Here is a 15118-nt window from a genome sequence, read left to right on the forward strand (position 1 = left end):
GAGGAGAGAAAAACCTTTTTACCTAGAAGGTAGTGATGGTATGGAATATGCTGTCTGGGAGAGTGGTCAATGAAAGTTTCTCGCATCTTTTCAAAAGTTCCTGAATGAGCACTTCATAACACTCAAACTCTGGGCCAAGTGCTGGTAACTGGGATTGGGTTAAAGATTGGGTGCTTCTCATTTGTCAGTGCAGACTCGATGGGCTGAAGGGCCATTTCTGCACTATAAGATTCTCATGATTCTAAAAGCTCAGGTATATCTTCCGCCTGTGTATATGTAAATCTCCTTAAACAAAACATTTCTCTTTTAACATGCCTGAAGAAAACATTTTGGTTTTATTTCATGCAGTCTGACAATCTCTTCTCATACTTAATTTTTGGCTTTTCTGTTTTTTTTAATTTTCCTCTGAATATTTTACATTCTGCAGGTGCAAAATCTTGGCATTCCCTTCAAATGCAGTAAATACTGGTTGAGTCAGCAAACCCCATGTCCCATGAATGAATATTACAAGAAAGCTAGTTCTTGGTTGCATTATCCATCTGATACATGTATGAACTGATCTTGTATCATATCTCCCAAACTCAATCAGGCTCAATTGTATACTGTTGAAACTTTATTGCTGGAACAGCACAGCAGGTCAGGCAGCATCCAGGGAACAGGAGATTCGACGTTTCGGGCACAGGCCCTTCTTCGGCCTGTGCCCGAAACGTCGAATCTCCTATTCCCTGGATGCTGCCTGACCTGCTGTGCTGTTCCAGCAATAAAGTTTCAACTTTGATCTCTAGCATCTGCAGACCTCACTTTCTCCTCAATTGTATACTAGCCTCTCAGCGTCAATCACTTGGCCACTCCAACTTTCTGTCACGTGTGGACTGGGAGTCAACCAAGAGCCCAAAATATTGCTGCAACAATAAAACGTAAATGGAGTTGGAAAGCTTACAAAAAAAGTGAGGTGCTTACTTTGAAAAGGGACAGTTGGCAATCACTTGTCACCTTTCACAATTGATTATTTTCAACTTGAGAGATAGAATTACAGCAGATACTAAATAGTGGAAAATGTAGGAAAGTGTCAAAAGTCCAAAGTTTCTCAGAGATGTGACTTCTGATGTCTTGCATATGAAAGTTAGCCTCTTACTTTCAACAATCATATTTCCGTTTGATCATATTGTAAAGGCTTCCAAGGACATAACAGGAAATTTAAAAATTGAAAAAAGGACAGATTTCAGGGCACTTTGCATTTCTATTAAAAGGTGAGAGAGAGGCAAAGAATTAAAAGGATCCTAAAGGGTAATTTTTTTCATGCAGAGGATGGTGCATGGAAAGAATGAGCTGCCAGAGGAAGTGGTGCAGGCTGGTAGAATTACAACATTTCATAGAATCCCTACAGTGTGGAAACAAATCATTTGGTCCAACAAGTCCACTCCGACCTTCCGCAGAGTATTCTGCCCAGACCCACTCCCCTTTACACGACATTTCTGCTGACTAAGGCACCTAACCTACACATCCCTGAACACTACAGGCAAATTAGCATTTCCAATTCACATAACCTGCATATCTTTGAACTGTGGGAGGAAACCAAAGCAAACCCAAAGAGACACAGGGACGATGTGCAAACTCCACACAGACCTGGAATCAAACCCAGGTCCCTGGCGCTGCACTGAGCCACCATGCCACTCATTTAAAAGGCATCTGGATAGGTATATGAATTGGAAGAGTTTGGAGAGATATGGGCCAAGTGCTACAAATGGGGCTAGATTAATTTAGGATCTCTGGTCAGCATGAATGAGTTGGACCGAAGGGTCTGTTTCTGTGCTGTACCTTTCTATGACTCAGACTCTATACCAGAATCTGATTACATTGGTATACAATAAATTGTTGTAAATATATTATTGAGGTCATAGCACACAGCATGGAGACTCGATGCTGTGGTTTTGCAGATTAAAGTGCTTGCCTAATAAGTGGGAGATCTGGATCGCATGCAAATCACTATTAGACAGACATAGGTATAACCTGGAAGAAAATTCTCAAGAAGTCAGGTTACTGCACTTATCAGTTTTATACTGTGGTCCTTAGAAATATAAGTGGCAGAGCAGGTTCAGAGTTAAATAACATTAGAGCTTGCTTGCAGTTGCTGCAATAATGCTTGTGTTTTAAATAATACCTACTTTTTGAAAGAAACTGTGCTGAGCAATTGAAGCCTGACTGAACAAGTGCATGAAAATGTGTTGCTGGAAAAGCACAGCAGGTCAGGCAGCATCCAAGGACAGAAGAATCGACGTTTCGGGCATGAGCCCTTCTTCACATATTTCCTATGTGATAACTTAATTGGAACAAATCCAAAAGCTACCCATTATGTATAAGGAAGCACTAATTGAAGTAGACTACTGGAGCCTAATCAGTGTGTTGGTTCCTGCCCAAAAATCTGATCGTACTTTGAGAAAAAGCATTGGGGGTGAGCTTTCCTCTAAAGATTGTCATTGTTTTCTTTTCTCACATCCAAGGATGAAATAATGGGTATAATTACATAGCAGATAATTATATGGGGGGATTTCAGAGGGAACATTTTGGATGCTGACAGATATACTAGGGATAATTATAATGTATTGAGTTTCATCGCTCATAGGTTTTAATGTTCTCCTTCTTTTATCCTGGTGAATTGGCAGAAGATTCTTTGGGCTGAGAAATACAAGTACATGAGATCACAATACTTCACTAGTTACCAATTCAAAAGTTGCAATTTCATTCAGTTTTACAAACTTACTTAGGACTCATCTCCTGATAGTCCAATCACTGGGTGATGGTCAGTTTAAAGTGGTGCAGTCCTTACTTGCTCATTTCTCAATTTTTTTCTCCTGTCCTTCTCACAAAACTAAGAAAAGGTGAAATGGAAGTTTTGTGCAATCCTGAAGAAAGCACACAAAAGAAAAAGAAATAGAACTTACAGGAAAAGAGAGGCTGATGTAGAGAACCAAGCAAGCACATCAGAATGAACAGTCTGTTTTTGTGTTAAAATTCAATGTCATTTTACATAGTAATTCAAAATAAAATTAGAGACTGCAGTGGGATACAATCAGAACAGATTTATTAATGGTAGATCCTGCTTGGTGAGTTCAGTAACTGTGTCAGAAGTAGTAATAAAGAAAATGCAATAATTACAGTGCAGTAGGAAAAACAAAATGCTCAATAAGGGGCTAACAGAAGGCTTATTCAAAAAGATTTGGCAGATAGTGTTGGAGGAAATATAGCAGTATGCATGCCAAGACTATAGACAGGAGAGAGTGTCTGGGTAAATGTACAGTGCACACTAAGAAAGAATTCAAGTGGCACAACCTAAAGGATTAATTTTCATTATATTTTTATACTAGCAAATGGCAGCTTGGTGGCTCAGTGATTAGCACTGCTGCCTCACATGGTTCAATTCCACTGTTGTGCAAACTCCACACAGACAGTAATCTATTCTTCCTATGTCTAAGTGGGTTTCTGCCGGATGCTCGGATTTCCACTGGATGCTCTGGTTTTCTCCCACATTTCAAAGGTGAGCAAGTTAGGTAGATTGGCCATGCTAAATTACCCATAGTATTCAGGGATGTGCAAGTTAATGTGTTAGTCACGGGAAATGAAGAGCTACAGGGAAAGGGTAGGGAGTTGGGTCTGGGTGAGATGCTCTTCAGAGGGGCAGTGTGGACTTGTTAGCCCAAATGACCTGTTTTCACACTGTAGGGATTCTATGGATTTGCAGTCAAATTAGCGGTGACGGTAGGGGCTTTGGTAGCCACCGACAAGGCAGCATCATGTGCCCTTGCAGAACTCCACTGGTCAACAGTATCGCAGTTTCTTCAAGGTCCGGAGTGAAACCAGAGCAGTGTGGAACAGGTAGCCTTGGACAGCCAGTGGTGAGAGTGGAAGCAGGCATTCTGAAGTAGGACCAGGAAACCCAGGGTGGTAGCAGGAGGAGGAACAGGCTTCCCATGTTAGCGGAGCTAACAGGAACAGGCTGTAAGGCAGTGAGAGCAGACAATTTGGGGCAGCATGGTGTGGCAAGGTTGAGCCCTTGTGAGAAGTGTGAGCCCAGCATGGCCAGGTGATTATGGACTGTGGTGTTGAACTATTAATTGCTTTTCTTTGTTCTTCCTACTGTGATGTCTAACTTTATTTCCCTTATTTTTCTGCTTTATTCGGTACAGAGGTAACTTTGTACCTAAGGTGGCACAGTAAGTGGTGACTTGCAAATTTTTCACTATACTGATGAGAGTACATGTGACAATAAACTTAATTCAATAAGTACAGTTCAGTTGGCTGAATGGAAGGTTGGCTGAATGTAGTGACACCATCGATGTGGATTCAATTCCCACACCAGATGAAGGTATCATGAAGGGTTCTCCAACTCAACCTCTGCCCTTCCCTGAGGTGTGGTGACCCTCAGATTAAAGGTGATCCTCAGGTGACCAGTCATCTTTCAGTAACGCGAGAGCGGTTCTATGGCCTGGTAAACTATAATGACTTTACTTTATTAAATACTAAATTCCCAATTATTCTTCCACCAAAGACTTCAACAGATTTTTAGATTAGATTACTTACAGTGTGGAAACAGGTCCTTCGGCCCAACAAGTCCACACCGACCCACCGAAGCGCAATCCACCCAGACCCATTCCCCTACATTTACCCCTTCACCTAACACTACGGGCAATTTAACATGGCCAATTCACCTAACCTGGACAGTGGGAGGAAATCGGAGCACCCGTAGGAAACCCATGCACACACGGGGAAAATGTGCAAACTCCACACAGTCAGTTGCCCGAGGCGGGAATTGAACCCGGGTCTCTGGTGCTGTGAGGCAGCAGTGCTAACCACTGTGCCACCGTGCCGCCCCCAAAGCAAGATTTAAAATCTCAGCGGGAAACATCTAACCAAAGCTGTCCATCTATTAAAAAACAAGCTGAGTAATATAAAATATAAATTAAGAATCTGTCCTTGCAATTTGTTTGTAGTCATTTGTTTATAGTTCTCCCTGTGTCTGCGTGGGTTTCCTCCGGGTTCTCTGGCTATGAAGAGTCTTAGGGCTGAACTGAGAAGGAACTTCTTCACTGTGAATCTATGGGATTCTCTGCCCAGTAAAGTTTAGATTAGATTAGATTAGATTACAGTGTGGAAACAGGCCCTTCGGCCCAACAAGTCCACACCGCCCCGCCGAAGCGCAACCCACCCATATCCCTACATTTACCCCTTACCTAACACTATGGGAAATTTAGCATGGCCAATTCACCTGACCTGCACATCTTTGGACTGTGGGAGGAAACTGGAGCACCCGGAGGAAACCCACGTAGACACGGGGAGAACGTGCAAACTCCACACAGTCAGTCGCCTGAGGCGGGAATTGAACCCGGATCTCTGTTGCTGTGAGGCAGCAGTGCTAACCACTGTGCCACCATGCCGTCCACAAAGTAGCTAAGGCTTCCTTAGTAAAATGGTTTAAAGCTAAGATAGACAATTCTTTGAACAGTAAAAGGAATTAAGAATGAGAGGATGTCCAAAGAAATGCATATTAGCAGAATTAACCATGTTAAATTGCCCGTAGTATCCAGGGCTGTGCATACTAGGTTCATTAGCCATGTGATATGCAGGGTTGAGTCTGGGTGGGAGGTTCGGTGTGAACTTGATGAGCCAGATGGCCTGCTTCCACATTGTAGTGATTCTAATGATCCTTTCTTTGCCACCACTGTCTTCAGATCTCCATCACATTAATTTCATTTTTCATGCCAGCCATAACCCCTCATTGACATCACTATCCTTCCCATCAATGCCAGCCCATTCCTTTTGTTCTCAATCACTGCTCCTGGCATCTGCTGTCATCTACATTTATGCTACATGATCCAGTCATTTATGTAATGGACATGTGCCTTTGAAAGACAATTCATAACAAAACATTCTCATAAGACTCAATGGACCAATCTGCAATCAGACACCCCATTGAGACAACAAACTAATCTATGCAGTAAAGAGGGTACAGTGCTCTGAAGAGATAATTTAGTCATACTGTAGTGGATCATTTTTACTATTTTTGAGAATATAAGCTGAAGTAGAAGTTGGATTGTTGTAACTGGATAATCAGGCAAATTGTACAACTTGAAAATCAAGTGCTGCAGGAATTGTTGAATTGCTACTATTGAAAATAGGAGAATGCAAGGCTGAGTTATACCGAAAATCTTTCAAATGAAGAGTTCTCCTTGACAGTAGACTGAACAGCAGCATGTTAAAAAGTTGTAAGAGCCAAGAGCAGCAGAGGGATAGAAACATCCAAAGCCTGTAGATAGAAAATTCCCATCTTTACCCTTTCCCTCTCTGAGGGGAAAAGGCAAAAAACCCAAGAAATCTTAAAAGAGATATTTTATAAGAGAAAAGATCTAAGTACACCTGATCAGCCACCAAATCAAAGAATGATGCCGTCCTACTCACAACAGCATGGCATTATTACAAATAAAAACAAAAGGACTGAGAAGGAAAATAACGTCTTACTTTGTGGTCTGCATTTCTGTTATTCCGAATTTTGTTTAGTCAGTATACATTCTTTTTCTATCTCTGGTATTTATGTTAAATCATGTCTTTGTCGTGATTTTTTATTGGGGTTTTATAGGATTATAGCTTAAGTGTCATCCTTGCTTTTAACTTCCTGTTAATGTATTACAGTAATTATTGTACTACAGGCATTTGGAATGACAGGGTTTAATTAGGAGTAGCCAGCATGGCTTTGTGGATGGAAGATCATGCCTCACAAATCTGTTAGAGTTCTTTGATGAAGTGACTAAGGAAGTTGATGAGGATAGAGTGGTAAACATAACATAAGAATTCGGAGCAGGAGTAGGCCATCTGACCCTTTGAGCCTGCTCCATCATCAATAAGATCATGGCTGATCTTTTTATGGCCTCAGCTCCATATATTCATCCTCTCATCCTCACCCTTAGTTCATTTACTGTTCAAAAAATTACCTATCTTAGCTTTAAAAGCATTCACTAAGGAAGCCTCAACTACTTTACTGGACAGTGAATTCCATAGATTCACAGTTCGCTGGCTGTAGAAGTTCCTTCACAGTTCAGTCCTAAATCTGCTCCCCCTAATTTTGAGGCTATGCCCTCTTATTGTAGTTTTACCCACCAGTGGAAACATTCTCTCTCCTTATGTTTTATCTATTCTCTTCATAATTTTATGTATTTTTGTAAGAACGCCCCTCATTCTTCTAAATTCCAGTGAATATAATTCCAGTCTACTCAGTCTCGCCTCATATGCCAACCCCCTATCAACTGGAAATCAAGGTTGAGAACCTCCTCTGCACCCCCTCTAGTGCCAGTACATCCTTTCATAAGTAGGGAGACCCAAAACTGTGCACAGACTCCAGGTAAGGCCTCATTAACATCTTATAGAGCTGCAACATAACGTCCCTGCTTTTAAAAAATCAATCCCTTTAGCAATAAAGAACAAAATTCCATTTGCTTTCTTAGTTACCAGTTACACTGCAGACCAACCTTCTCTGATTCATGCACAAAGACACCCAGGTCCCTCTGCAGAGCAGCATGCTGCAATTCGTTTTAACCATTCAAGTAAGTCCTTTTCACTGTTATACCTACCAAAATGGTGACTTCACATTTACTAATATTGTACTCCACATGCCAGATCTTTGCCCACTCAAACTATCTATGTCACTTTGCAAAGTTTCATAGTCCTCTGAACACTTTGCTCTACCACTCGTGTCATCTGTAAACTTTGACATACTACATGTGGTCCCCAACTCCAAATCATCAATGTAAATTGTGAATAATTGCAGTCCCAAACTGATCCTGAGGCACACCATTAGGGGGTCATGTATCGCTAATCAGAAAAGCACTCATTTATCCCCATGTTTCGCTTCCTGTTAGTTAACCAATCCTCTCTCCATGCCAATACATTGCCAGTAATGCCTCGCATCTTTATCTTATGACAGTAGCCTTGTGTGTGTGCCTTTCAGAAATCTAGATACACCACACCTACTGGGTCCTCGCTGACTACCATGCTCATCATCTCTTCAGATCAGTTAAGCATTACCTGCCCTTCATGAACCCATATTACGTATGCCCAATGGGACAATTTCTACCAGATGCATTGCTATTTCTCTTTCTTGATAATAGACTCAAGCATTTTCCGCACTACAGAAGTAAAGCTAACTGGTCAATAATTCATCCTCTTTTGTCAACATCCTTTTTTTAAATATAGGATATATGGATTTTGTATGGCCTTTGAAAAGGTTCCACACAGTAGGCTGGTCTAGAAGAATTGATGGCATGGATTCCAGGGGGAGCTGGAAAATTGGATACATATTTGGCTTCATGGAAGGAAGCAGAAGGTAATAGTAGAAAGGTGCTTGTCAGACTGGAGACCTGTGATTAGTGGAGTGCCTCAGGGCCCATTGCTGTTTGTTATCAATAGTAATGATTTGGATGAGAATGTACAAGGCATGATTAATAAATTAGCAGTTGACACTAAAATAAGCATGGACAGGACTTCAGTTAGGCGTTCGACAAGGTTCCCCAGGGAGACTGGCTGCAAAGATTAGATCTCACAGAATACAGGGAAAACTAGCCATTTGGATACAGAACTGGCTCAAAGATAGAAGACAGAGGGTGGTGTTGGAGGGTTGTTTTTCAGTCTGGAGGCCTGTGACCAGTGGACTGCCACAAGGATCGGTGATGGGCCCTCTACGTTTTGTCATTTATATAAATGATTTGGATGTGAGCATAAGAGATACAATTAGTAAGTTTGCACATGACACCAAAATTGGAATTGTAGTGGACAGTGAAAATGGTTGCCTCAGATTACAACAGGATCTTGATCAGATGGGCCAATGGGCTAAGTGGCAGATGGAGTTTAATTCAGATAAATGCAAGGTGCTGCATTTTGGGAAAGCAAATCTTAGTAGGACTTATACACTTAATGGTAAGGTCCTAGGGAGGGTTGCTGAACAAAGAGACCTTGGAGTGCAGGTTCATAGTTCCTTGAAAGTGGAGTCGCAGGTAGGTAGGAAAGTGAAGGTGGCGTTTTGTATGCTTTCCTTTATTGGTCAGAGTATTGAGTACAAGAGTTGGGAGGTCATATTGCGGCTGTACAGGACATTGGTTAGACCACTGTTGAAAATTGCTTGCAGTTCTGGTCTCCTTCCTATTGGAAAGATGTTGTGAAACTTGAAAGGGTTCAGAAAAGATTTACAAGGATGTTGCCAGGGTTGAAGGATTTGAGCTATATGGAGAGACTGAACAGGCTGGGGCTGTTTTCCCTGGAGTGCTGAGAGGTGACCTTATGGAGGTTTACAAAATTATGAGGGGCTTGGATAGGATAAATAGACAAAGTCTTTTCCCTGGGTTGGGGGAGTCCAGACTAGAGGGCATAGGTTTAGGTGAGAGGGGAAAGATATAAAAGGGAACTAAGGGGCAATGTTTTCACGCAGAGGGTGATAAGTGTATGGAATGAGCTGCCAGAGGAAGCAGTGGAGGCTGGAGAATTGCAACATTTAAAAGGCATTTGGTTGGGTATATGAATAGGAAGGGTTTGGAAAGATATTGGCCAGGTGCTGGCAGGTGGGACTAGTTTGGGTTGGTATATCTGGTCGGCATGGACAGGTTGGACCGAAGGGTCGGTTTCCGTGCTGTACATCTCTGGGAGTCTTTGGCTCTACGACAGTGGGAAATGGGCTGAGAAATGGCAAATGGAGTTTAATATAGATAAGTGTGAGGTATTGCATTTTGGAAATTCAAATCAAGGTAAAGTTTCATGGTGAATGGTGTGTCGTGAAACAGAGGGACCCTGGAGTCACAGGTAGACAGTGCAGTGAAGGCGGCTTTTGGCATACTAGCCTTCAATCAATCAGTACATAGAGTATGGTAGTCATGAGAAGTTATGTTGCAGTTATACAGGACGTTGGTGAGGCTGCACTTGAAGTATTGTGTTCAGCTTTGGTCATCCTGTTATAGGAAGGATGTTATTAAATTGGAGAGAATAGAAGAAATTTACAGGGATATTGCCAGGACCCAAGGGACTGAGTCATAGGGAGAGGTTGGACATGCTAGGACTTCTTTCCTTTTTCCTTAGGAGACTGAGGGGGGATAGAACAAAGAAAATTTACAGCCCAGGAACAGGCCCTTCGGCCCTCCAAGCCTGAGCCAATCCAAATCCACTGATTAAACTTATTGCCCAATTTTTAAGCATCTGTATTCCTCTGCGCCCCATCTATTCATGCATCTGTCCAGCCACATTTTAAATGAATCTACCATGCCTGCCTCGACTACCTCTGCTGGCAACATGTTCCAGGCACCTACCACCCTCTGTGTAAAGTACTTGCCGCGTATATCCCCCTTGAACACTTCACCTCTAAACTTGAACGTGTGACCTCTTGTTATTGAAACCCTAACCCTGGGAAAAAGCTTATCTCTATCTACCCTGTCTACACCCTTCATGATTTTGTAGACGTAAATCAGGTCTCCCCTCAATCTCCTTTTTTCTAATGAAAACAATCCTAACCTGTTCAACCTCTCTTCATAGCTAGTACCTTCTACACCAGGCAACATCCTCGTAAACCTTCTCTGCACCCTCTCCAAAGCATCCACATCCTTCTGGGAATGTGGCGATTAGAACTATACACAGTATTTAAATGTGGCCGAACCAAAGTCTTGTACAATTTTAACTTGACCTCCCAACTCAAACTCAATACCCCGTCCGATGAAGGCAAGCATACCCTATGCCTTCTTGACCACTCTATCCACCTGTGCTGCCACCTTCAGGGTACGATGGGCCTGAACTCCCAGATCTCTCTGCCCATCAACTTTTCCTAAGGCTCTTCAGTTTACAGTATAGTTGGCTCTAGAATTATACTTCCCAAAATGCATCACCTCACATTTGTCTGGATTGAACTTCATCTGACATTTCTCTATCCAATTCTTCAGTCTATCTATATTCTCCTGTATTCTTTGACAGTCCTCTATGCTTTCTGCTACTCCACCAACATTCGTGTCATCTGCAAACTTACTGATCAGACCAACAATGCCCTCTTCCAGATCATTTATGTATATCACAAACAAATGTAGCCCCAGCACTGATCCCTGTGGAACACCACGGGTCACCTTTCTCCATTTCGAGAAACTCCCTTCAACTACTACTCTGTCTCCTGTTGCTCAACCAGTTCTTTATCCACCTAGCTAGAACACCCCGCACACCATGTGACTTCACTTTCTCCATTAATTTACCATGGGGTACCTTATCAAATGCTTACTAAAGTCCATGTATATGACATCTACAGGGATCTTACAGAAGTGTATAAGATCATGAGACATACGGATAGGATGAATTCACTCTGTTTTTCCTAGGGTTGTGAAATCAAGGTCTAGAGGACAGCAGTTTAAGGTTAGAGGGGAATGAATAAAAGAGAACCTGAAGGGCTTTTTTTTATATGCACAGAGGGTAGTATCCACATGGAATGAGCCATCAGCAGAAATGGTTGAGGTAAGCATATTAAAACATTTAAAGGCATTTAGACAAATACATGGTTTGGAAAGGTTTAGAAGGATATCAGTCAAGTGCGGGGAAATGGGGTTAGTGTAGATGGACATGTTGGTCAGCATGGACTAAGTTGGGCCAAAGGGCCTATCTCTGTGCTGTGAGACTCTGTTACTCTAATAAACAATTATTTTTACTATTATTTGAAGGAAGCCAGTGTGAATTACTTTTATAGAATATAAAATATAGAACAGTACAGACCATTCCGCCCATGATGTTTTGCCGAGTATTTATCTTAATCTAAGATCAACCTAACCTAGCACTCCTCAATTTACTGCTGTCCATGTGCTTGTCCAGCAGTTGATTAAATGTCCCTAATGGCTCTGACTCTACTACCACCACTGGCAGTGCATTCCATGCACTCACCACTCTGCATAAAAAGAACCTACCTCTGACATCTCCCCTATACACTCCTCCAATCACCTTAAAATTATGAACCCTCGTGAAAGCCATTTCTGCCCGGAGGAAAATGTCTTCGGCTATCCATCTATCTCTGCCTCTCATTACCTAGTACACCTCTATCAAGTCACCTCTCTTCCTTATTTTCTCCAGTGTGAAAAGCCCTGGCTCCCTCAATAAATTCTCTTCATAAGCCAAGCCCTCCAAACCAGTCAGCATCCTGGTAAATCTCCTCTGCATCTTCCTATAATGAGGTGACCAGAACTAGACACAATATTCAAAGTGTGGTCTAACCACAGTTTTATAGAGCTATAGCAAAAGCTCACAGCTCTTAAACTCAATCCTATATTAATGAATGCTAAAACACTGTACACCTTCTTAACAATCCTATCACCTTGGGTGGTGACTTTGAGGGTCTATGTACGTGGACCCAAAGATCCCACTGTTCCTCCACACTGCTAAGAATCCTGTCTTTAACCCTGTAGTCAGCATTCAAATATGACCTTCCAAAATAAATCACTTCGCATTTATCAATGTTGAACTCCATCTGCCACTTCTCAGCCCAGCTTTGCATCCTGTCAGTGTCTTGTTGTAGCCTGCAACAGCCCTCAACATTATCTACAACATCACCAACCTTCGTATCATTGGTAAACTCACTAACCCACCTTCCATTTCTTCATCCAAGTCACTTATAAAAACTACAAAGAGCAGAGGCCAAAGAACAGGCCCTGCGGGACATCATTGGTCACTGACCTCCAGGCGGAATACTTTTCATCCACTCCCACTTGCTGTCTTCTTACGGCCAGCCTATTTTGTCCTGAATTACCGAAGTTGTTCGATATAAAGGTCGCATTAGGAATTTATACATTTTGTTCTGGCTTGTAGAATAGTGGGACATAATTATTGCCGCACTCTTCCCAGTTAAGTTGCGAGAATACAAACTCCATCAACACAAATCACCAGTTTTATTTCTTAGCAGCTAATTTCACAAATGTTGGGAGGACTAAAGTCTGTAAAATAGCAAACTTGAGTCAATGGAACTCAATTTCAATAGATGTTAATTAATACATTAATAAATAACAAGATGCAGGAGTAAATATTTAATAATACTGCTGCAAAGTGTGGAGGAGCAAACAAAACCAGGGCAGGAAATACAGAACTGCTCGAGAGTAGACATGGGTGGATAAATCTATTTTAAAAAGACTAAAAACCTTGAAACTTATCAATAGGTACAGTTACACCACACTACAAATGTTGTCCTCAATTATGTCTCAATGCAATGCAGTAAAACCATAGCAAACAATCAGCATTGAATCAAAATTGGCTGGGCTGGAAACATAGTTACGAAGAAAGACTGAAAATATTTCCAACATGGCAGAATTGTCAAAAGGAAGATCTCATGGATATTTTAGTGGAGGTAGTGTAGGGTAGTAGTAGACAATCAATTTATAATCAATATTAAGAAGGAGGTGAAATATTTTAAGCAGATTTCTTGCAATCCAGCTCTACACCAGGTCCTAGCCCCCAGCTCCACCGAGTTTTCTCCCTGGCCTCCCCATCACTGAGGATGAATGGTCCTCAGTAAAGGACCATCATCCCACTACACTCCCGCATCAATGAATTCCATATGCATTACGAATTATACGTTTCTTCCGCCACGTTTACTTTTTCCATCGGACTCCCACCCACCTCAGAGGGCCCTTTCTCCCACCTCCAACATAGTCCCTCTACTTGGACACTCCATGCTGGTCTCATACCCGCCCTTGATCTCTTTATCTCCAACTGCTGTCATGACATTGACCACCTCAACCTGTCTACCCCTCTCACCCACTCCAACCTCTCACCCTCACAACGTGCAACCCTCCACTCCAACACCAACATCACTGTTGAACCAATGGACAAGGGGGCATGCAGTGGCAGTTTGGCACACCAACCTCCACACCACTAAAGACAGGTACCAACTCAGGATCATCACCTCCTAACACCCCCTCGACAACAACCTCACCTCCTATCACCAAACCATCACCTCCCAGACCATCCACAACCTCATCACTTTAGGGGAACTCCCATCCACAGCCTCCAACCTCTGTCTCAGAACCAAATATTCACAAACCTGACTGCCCTGGTCGACCCATTGTCTCTACCTGCTGCTGCCCCAATGAACTTATTTGCTCATATCTTGACACCTTCCTGTTCACCTTGGCCCAGGAACATCTATATGGGTCACCACACACGCCCTCCACTTCCATCATAACTTTCATTTCCCTAGCCCCCAACACCTCCCTGTACATGCCCATCTGCCATGGTGAAGGCCTCCAAGCCGCTGTGTCTTCCTCTCCCACTGACCCAACCAGTACCCTTCCACTGACACATTTGATTGGTCGAACTGGTCCTCCCCCTCAACAACTTCTCCTTTGAATCCTCCCACTTCCTTCAGACCAAGAGGGACCATGTCAGCTATGCCTGCCTCTTTGTCAGATATGTGGAACAGTCCATCTTCTGCAGTTACACTAACACCATTCCCAACCTTTTGCTCCGCTACATTGTTGACTACACTGGGACCACTTCATGCTCCCACGAGGAGGTTGAACAGTTTATCACTTCACGAATACCTTCCACCCTGACCTCAAGTCCACCTGGACCATCTCGGACACTTCCCTTCCCTCCCTGAACCTCTCAGTCTCCATCTCTGGCTACCGACTCAACACGGACATCTACTTCAAACAAACCCACCTGACACCCACAGCTATCTGGACTACACCTCCTCCCACCCCCCACTCCTGTAAAAACGTTATCCTTTTTCTCCGCCTCCGTTGTATCTGATCAAAGGAGGAGCAATTCCACTCCAGGACATCCCAGATGGCCTCCTATTTCAAGGACCACAAATTCCACTCCCACATGGTCCCTCCAGCGCATCTCTTCTACTTCCCGCACCTCTGCCTTTGAACCCCAACCCATCCAACTGCAAGAAGAATAGAACTGCCCAGTCCTCCTCTTGAACCCCACTAATCTCTGGATAAAAACACATTACCCTCCACTATTTCCACCAACTACAAATCAGACCCCACCACCAGAGATCTATTTCTCTCCCCACCCCTACCAGCATTCTGCAGAGACCATTCCCTCCGCGACCCCCTCGTTAGGTCCA

General features: G+C 42.8%; 1 protein-coding gene across 1 annotated transcript in view; it reads right to left on the reverse strand.

Moving 5' to 3' along the window:
* The window catches only part of frem1a (Fras1 related extracellular matrix 1a), a 410320-nt gene that overhangs the window by 348202 nt on the left and 47000 nt on the right, over window positions 1–15118 (reverse strand). The window lies entirely within an intron of this gene.

Source organism: Chiloscyllium plagiosum, unplaced genomic scaffold, assembly GCF_037043375.1.
Source record: "Chiloscyllium plagiosum isolate Xiang-an unplaced genomic scaffold, Cpla_swu_hap1 HiC_scaffold_2, whole genome shotgun sequence".
NCBI lineage: Eukaryota > Metazoa > Chordata > Chondrichthyes > Orectolobiformes > Hemiscylliidae > Chiloscyllium > Chiloscyllium plagiosum.